We start from the raw sequence: 12,466 nt of genomic DNA, 5'->3' as shown, positions 1-12,466 counted from the left end.
TTGAACTCCATCTGCCATTTCTCTGCCCAACTCTCCAATCTATCTATATTCTGCTGTATTCTCTGACAGTCCCCTTCACTATCTGCTACTCCACCAATCTTAGTGTCGTCTGCAAACTTGCTAATCAGTCCACCTATACTTTCCTCCAAATCATTAATCTGCTTCCCTCTCCACAGATGCTGCCTGACCTGCTGAGTATTTCCAGCACTTTCTGTTTTTATCCCTGAGTCCACTGTTCTGTCTTGTTAATGGGATCGTCTTTGTCGATGATGACCCTAAACCATCCTTCCTTAAAGGTTAACTTATCCGTCACATATTTTGTGACTAATTCATCCATCGTCATTTTTGAGTTAGTCATGATCCTTACTTGAAGTCCTGCCGCAGTCGCCATAAACTGTAAGGAACTCTGCTTCCCTGAATTAAGCCCAACCCCGGGAATTACAGGAAAATACTGACTACAAACCCAAATTATTCTGGTAATCAATTATTTAACAATTCAATAATCAGTACTGCAATACAATGCCAACTACGGAGATCTTAATATAAAATTGCAATACAGTGCGCCACTAGTTGCCCCGTGCAGATGCTTGTAAGTCATATCATTCAAGAGGTCACCAAGTGTTGATTTTAGTCTTCAGGTAGCTGACCAGGTTACCTTGGCTACAGCAATGAATCTCGGACATTGCTGTCCTTTTAGCCCTCTTGCACGATGTCAAGAGTTTAACAGACATTATTCCTTAAAGAACATCACACGTCTGTCTCTTGTGCTTTGTGGTTCGAAATCCTTTGGTGAAATCCACCAGTTGTTTCCTTATCTTTGGATCAGCTGCCTTAGCTGTGGTTTTGCTTTAACTGATATCATGTCTGAGTCTCATCCTTCATAAAGAAAATAACATTTCCCCTAGACTCTGTGGTTTGACTGCCAAAGTGCTGTTGCTCGAGCTGGACTTCCAGCCTAGGTCATGGCGCAACCTCAGCTGTTTAGTCCCATCGGAGCACATTGGGCAAAATGTTCACTTTAGATATTCTCTTTGAGTTTGTTTTGCTCTACACCAGTGTGCATCCATATCCTGGTTTGCTATCGCATTTGAGCTTGAAAAGATGCAGAACTGTATCACATAACATTCACAACACACAATTGCCAGGCAATGACCATTTCCAACAAGAGACAATCCAACCATTTCCTCTTAACATTTAATGGCATCATCATCACTGAATCCACCACCATCAACATTCTGAGGGTCACCATTGGACAGAAACTTAACTTACCAGCTATATAAATACTGTGGCTGCAAGAGCTGGTCAGATGCTGGGTATTTTGCAATAAGTAATTCACATCCTGAATCCCCAAAGCTTGAAAACCTTCTACAATGAAAACTTCAGGAGTGTGATGGAACATTCTTCACTTGCCTGGATGGGTGCAGCTCCAGCAACACTCAAGAACTTCGACACCATCCAGCACAAAGCAGCCCACTTGATTGGCACCCCACCCACCACCTTAAATAGTCACTCCCTCCACCATCAGTGCACAGTGGCAGCAGTGTGAAACACCTCCAAGGTGCACTGCAGCAACTCGTCAAGCATCCTTCGACAGCACTTTCCAAACTCTCAACCTCTACCACTCAGAAGTACAAGGGCAACAGATGCATGAGAACACCACCACCTGCAAGTTCCCTTCCAAGTCACACACCATGCTCACTTGGAACTATATCGCCAATCCTTACTGTCACTGGGTCAAGATCCTGTGTTATGAAGACTTGTAATGCTGAATGAGGATTTTTAATCCATCAATTAGACATCTACCATAAACTTCAAAAAAAAGAAAGCTGGAATATTATAGTCATGTTTTACAAAGACTTTGCCACAGCTAAAAATGGTGACTGCTATTTGCATTTGAACACCTTTTACAGTCCAAAGCATCAAAAATGGAGATGCATGTCTGATTATCCTTTACCCAAAACAATGTCTTGCCCTATTGATTGAACTAGCTGAGATTGCTTTCATTAGCAAGACACTAAAAGTCATCCTAGGACATTAACATTGAAAGGGTGAATCCCTCCAGGGTAAACATTGACACCATGAGGCCTGAAAGAGATTGAAATTCCTAAACTTGAATCTCTTTGGAAGGCACCAGTGAATTCACTGAGACAGTCATGTGACCATCTGTCCATCTCTGTGAAAGCTGAGAGTTTCCCTTGGACAGACAGACAAGCCAGAGACTCAATCTGTGCAGAAGCCAGTAGGGGTGTTCCTCTCTCTCTCTCTCTCTCTCTCTCTGCGGGGTATCTGAAGCCTGGCTACCAGTGGCAAGATCCAAGACAAAGACCCCGGGATGGAAACTCTGCTCAACTGTCTCCAAGAACAACTATCAACCCAGAACTTCAGAGCACTAAAATTACAAGACATCACAGACTGTATATTCCTTCTTTTTTGATCCAATCTCTATCGCAACTACTATTCTTCTCCATTCTGTAATCTTTTGGGGTCTGTAATTATCGAGTGAGTGAGTAAAAGTGTAGCGTAATTTCATTATTTTATTTAGATCAGGTATTTTTGGTTAAGTATAATAAACTCACCTCTATCTTGTTTAAACTCAAGAAAACCTGTCCGATTGGTTCTTTTACGACCACAACAAAGGTAAAACACTCACTGAAATAGTAAGCACAGCAAACAAGAGGAAGGACAAGAGGGGAGCTTTGTGACCCCTCCTCACCTGATCATAACACCGGGAACGTCATCCCTAACAGCATTGTAGGTGTACCTACATGATTGCGGCGGTTCAAGAAGTCGGTTCGCCACTACCTTCTCGAGGGCAATTAGGGATGGGAAATAAATGCTGGCCTAGCCAGCAATGCTCATATCCCATGAATGAATGAAAATAAAGTCACTCTCATCAAATGAGCTTTCGCAATAAAGTTTACAAATCTTTTTTAAGAGGCTTTTTGCGTGATTACATAGTTACAGCCTTGCCATTGAAAGCATATAAATCCTCTATTTCAAGATGCTTTAAAAATTGGCACCATTTCCTCCCCTTTTCAAAAAATTGCTATCATTACAGGAAGTGCACTTGAGTCTCCAAGGTGACTCAGCCTCCAATCTTTCCCTCCTTTCCTTTTGGGCAAACTCCCGACCTCTGCAGGACCATTGGCCCAACATCATCCCCTTAAAATGATAGGTATAAATGCATTACTAATGCTGACACATTGACAGGATGAAACTTGGTTTACTGTGGAAACAATCCTGAGCAACCATGGGTTAAATCCACTGAAGTGAGGCTGGCATGAAACTTGCATTGCTTGATGGGTTAGTTCGTCTTGATATATCTCCAAATCATTTCTCCAACTGCTATGTGCACATTGACATGCAGTGCACACCTTGGCTAGGCAGGTGGGCTTTAATGTGGATACATGCGTGGAGACTGGAGCGAGAGACCAAGTGCATGGTTTAGGGAGCTGGAGTGAAATGGTCTTTCTGTTCCACTTGGATGGTCTCAAGGAGGTGGCAGATTGATCCACATCTCTTGACAAGATATTTGTGAAATATTAATATTTGCTGCTGTCAGGTCTGGTTGCTGCTCTCATTACCAACCAGGTGGGAGGTGGACAAGCAATGCTGTCAGGGTATTTCAGCTGCTTGCCTGTCAAGATACTTGATCTGCTTCTGTCTGGCAGCAGGCTCTGAAGCTGCTTGGTAATTGTGAAGGATTTACAGGGTAGCATGTGAGTTTTCAAAGCTAATACATAGCCCTGCTTACACAACAATCAAGAATATTTTAATAGTAAACATGTGCAGAATAATAGATGGCCAGCAGTAGATTACAAAGGAGTAATTCAATGAGAGCATGCTGACATCATAAAACAGCAATTTATAAATATATACAGAATCCGGAGTTTGAGTTACTGCTTTAATTTACTACATCATATGTAATTAATTTACTTAAAACTATACTCGGCCATGCTGAGTGCAATAATAATCGCATGCAAAATAATGTTAGGCACGCCTCGCAGCTGGTGTTACAGTAAATATCCATTTCTTTTCTAGCAGACTGCAGGGAAATATACTGAGCACCACAAATAATACTGCATTATAAAATGTAATATACTGAACCTTACAAACACGGCATAATTTTACAAGTCCACCAGCAGTGCAAACAGGAAATGGAATCATGCACTACATTGGTACCACATCAAGTCATTGTGACTAATATTATTGATGCATTTGAGGGGAAGCTAGATTAGTCCGTATGAGAAAATAGAATAGAAGGATATGCTGATAGGATTAGCTGAAGTAGGGTGGGAGGAGGGTCAACTGGAACATAAACATGAGGAGAATTTTTTTATCTCAAGAGGATCGTGAGTCTTTGGAACTCTCTTCATCAAAAGGCAGTGGAACTAGAGTCTTTGAATATTTTTAAGGTAGAGGCAGATTCTTGATAAGCAAAGGGGTGAAAGGTTATCAGGGGGAGGTGGGAATGTGGATTCGAGGTTACAATCAGATCAATCATGATCTTATTGAATGGCAGAGCAAGCTCGAGGGGCCAAATGGCCTACTCCTGCTCCTAATTCGTATGTTCGTATTTCTGTGCTGTAAATTCAATGTAATTTTATGATCTCTCACCCAAATTTCTGATCTGAATGACCAGCACATCATGTGGCTTATGGTGGAACTGGAGACTGCGCTGGCAGGAGTTTGAGTTGGTGATAAGATTGCAAGACTGTACCCTGACTTTCTGATGCAGGCTCTCTGTGAGTGTGGCTCCCTCTGGGGCTACAGCATTGTCAAAGGAGCCCTGATAAGCAGAGCAGCAGAAAAGAGGGTGTGCCAGCAAAATAAGCTGGGATGGAGTGGAAGGACAAATGGAAAACTAACACATACAGAATTTCTTCTGATCCTCCTTCCCTTAAGGGGCAAGGCAAGTAAAAAGTAGAGAATGACTCGCAGTGGCCATCGGCTGGACTGAATTTGGGCATGCAAGTTGATGTTGTGGGAGTGTCCTAAATATCCACTCCTCCAGGCTTGGTATAAACTGTTACACATTATGCTAAATATTGCTCATGCTAATACCACATGTAGCCATTAACCACATAGACCGTTACTAAATGAACGTATACAATAGCAAAGTGCTCCACTTTTGGATCTCAAGTGTCAGTTCTATTTTAAGAGAAAATCTTTTATGATCATCCAAGGATGTCATGCTATTTGCCTTCTTGTCCTTGATCTCAGTAACTCAGCTTCAGGTTGGGTTAGTTTCAGCCACTTGGCTCCGAGCAGCATTTATTCCAGAAGCTGCCATAGCCTCATTTCATCAGCATTTACAAACTAAATTACATTTCTGAAAATCCAATGAAGACAAGGAAAAGCAATGAATTATAAAGTGCTGCACAGTTTTTTCCACAGTCAGATTTTAAAAAAACTTCTAGCATTTAAGGGAAAGCTAGATAATAACTTGAGGGAGAAAACAATGGGAGGTTATGTTGATCAGGTTAGATGAGGAGGGGTGGGGGGAGACTTATAAACACCAGCATGAACCAGTGTGACTGAATGGCCTGATACTGTGCTGCCAATTCCAAGCAATTTTAGGTATTCCCACAAGCCAGTTTTGAAAGCTTTGTGAGTCTGGATGCACGTGAAACCTATTTTCAATTTGATGTACACTCTTTATTGGCTTGGAAAGGACGATGGAGGTGTGCTCTACATTCAGCTATGTCCTGGTGGGAGTGGGAGGCCATCTTCTGCATCCAACATTAATTAAATGCAGGCAAAGGAAAAATATATACAGGAACCTTTACTGGGATCCAATTAATGGCTCGAGATTTCTGTTCTCCGAACACATGCTATAATTACTGTAAAAGGTTTCAATGTACATGCAGGGAAAATTTTGTCCCTCCGTGCATGCTTTTGGTAGAGAGAGATGCAACTGAATTTCAAATGATGCAAATTGAACCTGAAAGGACATCTTCGCAAAAAAGCAGAGAGCCCAGGTTGGACCCTTAGGTGTTTCAATTTCTCACCTGTACTTGAGAACTGGTAGCATCAACACACAAGCAGAAATAATTTTTTCAGCATTGCAGATTCTGTTAGTTCTCAACATTGTGCTGAAATTTGAAATCCAGTAACTCCTCACTGTAGACACTCTGATACACCATGAATGCAAAAGCAAAATACAGCAGATGCTGGAAATCCAAAATAAAAATAGAGAATTCTGGACATACTCAGCTGGTCAGGTAGCATCTGCGGAGACGAAAAAGACTTAATGGGATGGATTTTATCAGCGCATTGGAGACAGGCTGGGAGGCGAGAGGAGTGGTAATATTGCAATGAAAGGCATCGGGTGAGAAACCCAACATCTTTATGTCACAACTGGATATTACGAAAGGCAGTCGGGCTGGTGGGAAGAGGTCGCGCTGGGGTGCGGTGGAAAGGAATTTAAGCTTGTTAAACAAGCAATTAACTGCTATTTTACCAGACTTTTCTCATTTTTCGATGGGCACACAAGAACAACAGGGCTTCAGAGCCTCGCCAGCTATAACGAGGCAGTGGATTAGTTGGATGTCAGTACTGGTTGCAGTCGACAGCCATTGCAAACAATAGCATGGCTTGGCAGAGAGGATGGGACAGAGTGGGCAGCAGCAGTAGTAATAGGAAGCATGTACAAACTTGCCTAGCAAAGTGAGGGAATGCCATGTGAGTGCCATCTTGGATTTGGCACTTGTATGTAGAGAGCAAGGGAGGGGAAAGGGGTGAGGGAGGCCTTGACAACTGATTGCAGTTATTTGATATGGCCTCATTCACTCAGGCTTCGAGGCCTCCTGTGAGGAAGAACATCAGAGAGGGAGAGAGCTGCAGCCACAGGCAGTGGGCCAGCAGCAACCAGAGGGGCACCAGGAGCACCATGGATGGAGCATGGATGAGGAGGGCACAGAGGAGCATGCAACCAGCCACTTGCTCACAAAAGAGGTTACCCACGTACTATCAAAGGCTCAGTTTCCTGCAGATGTCGGACCAGCAGTGTCGCTAAAGACTGTATCTTACCAGGGAGATGGCCATCGAGCTGTATGCTATGATAGAGGAAACGTTAAGCCCAATAGGAAGCAGCGGCCACCCAATGCCTGTGGCACTGAAGGTCACCTAAACTTCTACACCTCAGGATCATTCCAGGGATCTTCTGAACAAGTCTATGGGATCTCCCAGTCTGCGGCTCATTGCTACATCAAGATGGTCACTAATGCCATCTTCAAGAGGACTAACCAATGCGTCCACTTTCACACCAATCCAGACAGTCAAGCTGAGCGGGCTGTAAGGTTCAGTGCCCTTGTTGGATTCTCCAAGGTGCAGGGTGTGATCGACTGCATGCATGTGACCATCAAGGCTCCCACAGACCAAGCAACAACTTTCATCAACAGGAAGGACTTCCTCTCGCTCAATGCACAACTGGTATGCAAACGGATCCTTCAGGTCTGTGTAAGGCTCCCAGGAAGCTGTCACGATGCCTACATACTAAGGCACTCCCAGGTGGCTGACGTTTTCAGGCCCCCATGCGCCTTCAAGAATGGATCCTGGCTGACAAGTGCTACCCACTGAAGACATGGCTACTGATGCCTGTACGGAACCCAAGCACAGAAGCAGAGGAGAGATACAACAGTTGCCAACTTGAGAGACCATCTAGCAAGTCATAAGACCTCCTGAAGATGTGGTTCAGATGCCGGAATTGATCCGGTGAAGGCCTTCAGTGTGCGACAGCAAAGGTCTCGCATAGCTTTAAACAATGAGAACGTCCTGGAGCACAATGCTTCCTCATATAATGGGGATATGAAGGGGAGTGCTGACCAGGCCTTTCACGATGAAGAACGCAGATGACTGCAGGCAAGGTGCTATGAGATATATGCAAGGGAGGATTTCAGATGATCCTTACGAATAGATCCAGTCAATCCAATAAAGCTACAGCACTGCAGCCCTGTTGTCACTTCCTTGTTTTCTCTTACCATTTACCTGCTACTGTAAATACATTAGACAGCAGCATGGTGAATGCATTGGCCTCCCTTTGTGTGGTCCTTCCAATCAGGGAACTTTTAAAGGCCAGCGATATGCAAAAATATTATAGGATTCCTCTTGTCTTGCACCTTCCGCATTTAATTGCAAACACTAACATTGCAGAGTCACATGCATTAACAAAAACTAACCCTATGAAACCCAAGTGCAGCTAGACGGTCTTTTTAGATTACTTATGGTTTCTCCTACGTGGTGCTCCCCCTGCACTTTCAGCTGGGATGGAAGGAGGCTGATGATCTTTTTGCTTAGTGGCTTTCGATGAACTTGGTGGTCGTCCTCTGGTTGCCTGATCCTGGAGGGCCCTGGTATATTGAGAGTTGCAGGAGCTGTCTCTGTCATCGCGGCTATATGAGGCACTGGTGCCATTGACTGCCCATGCCAGTAGAGCACTGAGAGGAGCTCCCATCCACAAATCTAACCTTTCAGGGCACACGTCCCTCCCTGCTCACCTGAGGTACCGCAGTGACTGCAGGCGTCTTGTACCCCTCCCGCCTAGCTATTGCTTCACAGAGCTTACGGAGGTGCAGATGTCATGCAGGTTCATGTGCATCTCCAGCATCCACTGTGTAGTTTGCTGGATTTGGCTCTCCATGAGGGTCACCAATCTCTGAATGGAGGATGCCATTCGCACACACGCCAGAGACATGGCTGCACTGATGTCCTGGATAGACTCCTCCATTGTTCGTGCATAGGTGTGCGTAGCCTCTGGAAGTTCCGTCAGATGTTCATGCACCTCACGCTGCAGGTCCAGTATCAGCTGCCCATCTTTGTCACATTACCATCTTCTTTTGTCTTTCACTATCATCCCTTTTTTCATTTAATCTCTCCTGCCTTCCACCCAACACAAACCTTTCTCCCCCCACCCACTCCAGCACCTTTCCCTGCCTCTGTACTTACTTTACTTTTTCCAGTTCTGATGCAAGGTCATCGATCTGAAATGTTGGGCTGGATTATTGTTCTGGTGTTGGAACCGTGACGTTGGGTGAATTTCTGGGTCCCAGCCAGCGTTGTGTTGGCGCCCAATTAGTGGCCTGGATACGCACTCGCCTTCCAGTTAAGGACCGCAGGCAGGCTCCCAAGGCAGGAAGTCCAATCGGTGCTCCCCCGGTAATGACACAGCAGCAGCCCCATGGTCTGAGGAGAGAGCTGCCGAGGCACGTAATATAGAGATTTGGTGCCTCACAATGGAGGCATCCTCTGAAAAGATTTTAAAATTTTCACTATTAAAAAGGCCACAGCTGTCAAGCCATCATCATGGAGGGGCAACCCCACCAGTGGATGGCCAGTGGCCACTGCTGTGCCATGATGGCCATGGTGGGTGCAGGGGAGGGGTTCTTGAGCAGGATGGAGCTGGCCTCCCAACCCCACTCCCAGCCTGCCACCAGGAGGCCACCTCCATACCCTGGCCATGTGTCGGACTCAGTGGGGGACCCCCAAGCCGACTGGAAAATTCAACCTGGTTTCTGCTGAGTGGCCTTAATAGGCCATTTAATTGGCCTGAAAGGTTACCCACCTGTTGCTCCTTCCAGAATGAAAAGGGCCCGAAGGCGGGATCATGGCGGGAAATTGTGGGTCCGTTAAAAATTTGGCCCATTAACTTTGTTTCTCTCACCATAGATGCTGCCTGACCTGCTGAATATCTTCAGCATTCTCTGTTTTTCTTTCTGATATACCACTGCCTTGGTTCCCAAATCGATTGGTTATGGCTGTCTTACAGAATGCTGCAGAATGCTTGCTCTGGAGGATCATTTTTTGTATGACTCAGAGTCCTTTATGATCAGTTATGTGTATGCCACCTTCCCAAATAACCTCTGCAACAATGATCTTTTTTGTTTCCAATATTAATACTGTAAAGTAGAATTCTACACAACTCACACCACTGATTCTCTGCCTCCCCCATAAAGAACATCATAATGGCACAGCTTCAAAGGGATGGCTACACTTTGGATTAATGTTACTTGTTTTTGCAAATTTGGATGTCCAAAAATATATACTAAATAGGTAAACATCTACTCTCATTGAATACATCCTTGATCCCAGCATTCAGTTCCAATGGCTAAGTCACTTCAAATTCAGTTCTGCTGTATAGAATTCCAATGCTAGCCACTATCATTTCCCATTCACACCCATCACACAGAATTCCAATTTTCTTCAATTATACACAAGCAACATGGGCCATCCCATATTTTCACCATGAAGAATGAGTTTGTTGCACCCCAACGGTTTGTCACATTTTGTGAGCAATGTGCAGATGACTGTAAAAAAAAGTTTCTTTTGTGATTTGTTTAAATTTTTTTCTAAAGTCCAATTTTTTCCTTTAGCTTGTCCCACCTTTTAGGTTTGTTTCCTCAAGCCACACACCGTTCTCCAACAGCTACTTGATATGGCAATGTAGGTTTGTGATTGAACACAAGAGAGTGGCTATGGGGAGGAGCCTCCCTCCATATAAGGGGAAGGTGATTCCCTCCATTTACGGGAAGGGGATTTGACCTCCACTCTCAACCTTGCTCAACAGTCAAATTAAAGTTTCCACTCGCCGTATCGAAAACTATGGACACAAGCTGGCCAGGCACTGTGGATTGCTGTGTGATCAGGTTGTCTCTTGCTTTATGACTGCTCCTTTGTAGTAGCTCGAATCACTTTTTTGTTGTTCAAGCTGATTCATGAGAAAGACAGGATAAGTAGACAACAATTGGGGTGATCAACGTGTGCCTGCAAGCTGAAAGAGAATTCACATTCTTGGGGTGTTAGCACGAATGCTGGAGCGAGGGAAGTTTGTAAGGAAGGGACAATCTTCATTTGAAGAGTTAAACTAATATAGCAGAAGTGGGCAAAGTTTAACTCTGGCCGGGATCTTTTCAGAGGGGGCAGGGGTCCTGCCACCAAGGCTGAAAGCAGGGGGCGACCCCGCTTTGACGGGTGATGGGATCTGGGGCTGTATTTTATGGACAGCAGCCAATAAAGTGGCTGCTACCAGGGCTGCCATCCAATGAGGGAATGTGGCCCACCCCCAAGAGCTGCTGGACTTGGGTTGCACCTGGAGGACAAGGGCGCATCAAAGGACGTGTACCCTCAAAGTAAGGCGTGGGGTTTGGGGGAACAAGGGACAGTCAGGTAGGCCCCAGCGAGGTGGGGGATTGCGGGGTTGGGGGCCGCGCGAGGGCAGGCAGTGCTGCCAGGAGACACCCTTGGTAGGTGTAACAGTGCTCAAAAAGGAAGGCCCCTCCCCCAAAGCCCACTGGGAGGCTGCCAGAGTTTACCAGGTAGTCTCCCGACTTGGCAGTGCCTCCAAGCCCATCCCCAAAGGCCCCCTAAAATTCCTGCCTCTGAGACTAGATTGGGAGAACAGGATTCACAGGAATAGAATCAGAAAGCTGAGATGAAATGGATAGTCAGATAGTAAAGGAAAAGTTTTAAGGGCAATGAGCAATAGGGAAAATGATTTCAAACAATTACTAGGAAAATGAATAAGGATCAACGGCACACAAAACTTTCAAAATAAAATCAGGAAAGAACTGCAGATCCTCTTGCAAAGTAAGTTTTTAAAGTTGCAGGCCTGTTTGCCGATTGTCTTGCCCTTGCTAGGTTGCTGAAGTCTTATGGCAGTGAACATTTCAGTTCAAAGATGGTGTTGTATTTCTTAGTTCAATTTTCACAAGTGGAGGTGGTATTCAAAAGGCACTCTTATTTCTCTGCTGCAGTTGGTTTCCAACTTGTCTCAGCAGGGTTCAGCTGTCTGAGCTGGAATTAATCTCTCTCTCTCTCAGCCTTGTGCTGGAATTAGAGATGGCTTTCGATGCTCTCTGTGTGGCTGGAGCTCTCAGACTGCAGTGATGATGGCCTGATGATTGATGGCTGCCTTTGCTCTCCAAAAAAGGTTATCTTTAAAGGTAAATTCAAAAAAGTATTAGTTTCCCCCTGTGACTTTATGCTTTCAGTTCCTGAGGGGCTGTGGTTAGGACGGAGGCGGGAGGAGTGCACAGTCTTTCTCTCGTTCCACGTCTCCACAGGTCACTGCTGGAGAAGATACTGAGGGATAGGATCTATTCCCATCTGGAAGAAAATGGGCTTATCAGTGATAGGCAACATGGTTTTGTGCAGGGAAGGTCATGTCTTACCAACTTAATAGAATTCTTTGAGGAAGTCACAAAGTTGATTGATGAGGGAAGGGCTGTAGATGTCGTATACATGGACTTCAGTAAGGCGTTTGATAAGGTTCCCCATGGTAGGCTGATGGAGAAAGTGAAGGCGCATGGGGTCCAAGGTGTACTAGCTAGATGGATAAAGAACTGGCTGGGCAACAGGAGACAGAGGGTAGCAGTGGAAGGGAGTTTCTCAAAATGGAGACGTGTGACCAGTGGTGTTCCACAGGGATCCGTGCTGGGACCACTGTTGTTTGTGATATACATAAGTGATT

Source organism: Heterodontus francisci, chromosome 12 (genome assembly GCF_036365525.1).
Source record: "Heterodontus francisci isolate sHetFra1 chromosome 12, sHetFra1.hap1, whole genome shotgun sequence".
Classification (NCBI taxonomy): domain Eukaryota; kingdom Metazoa; phylum Chordata; class Chondrichthyes; order Heterodontiformes; family Heterodontidae; genus Heterodontus; species Heterodontus francisci.
The sequence above is the reverse complement of the archived record's forward strand: the minus strand, read 5'-3'. Positions refer to the sequence as shown.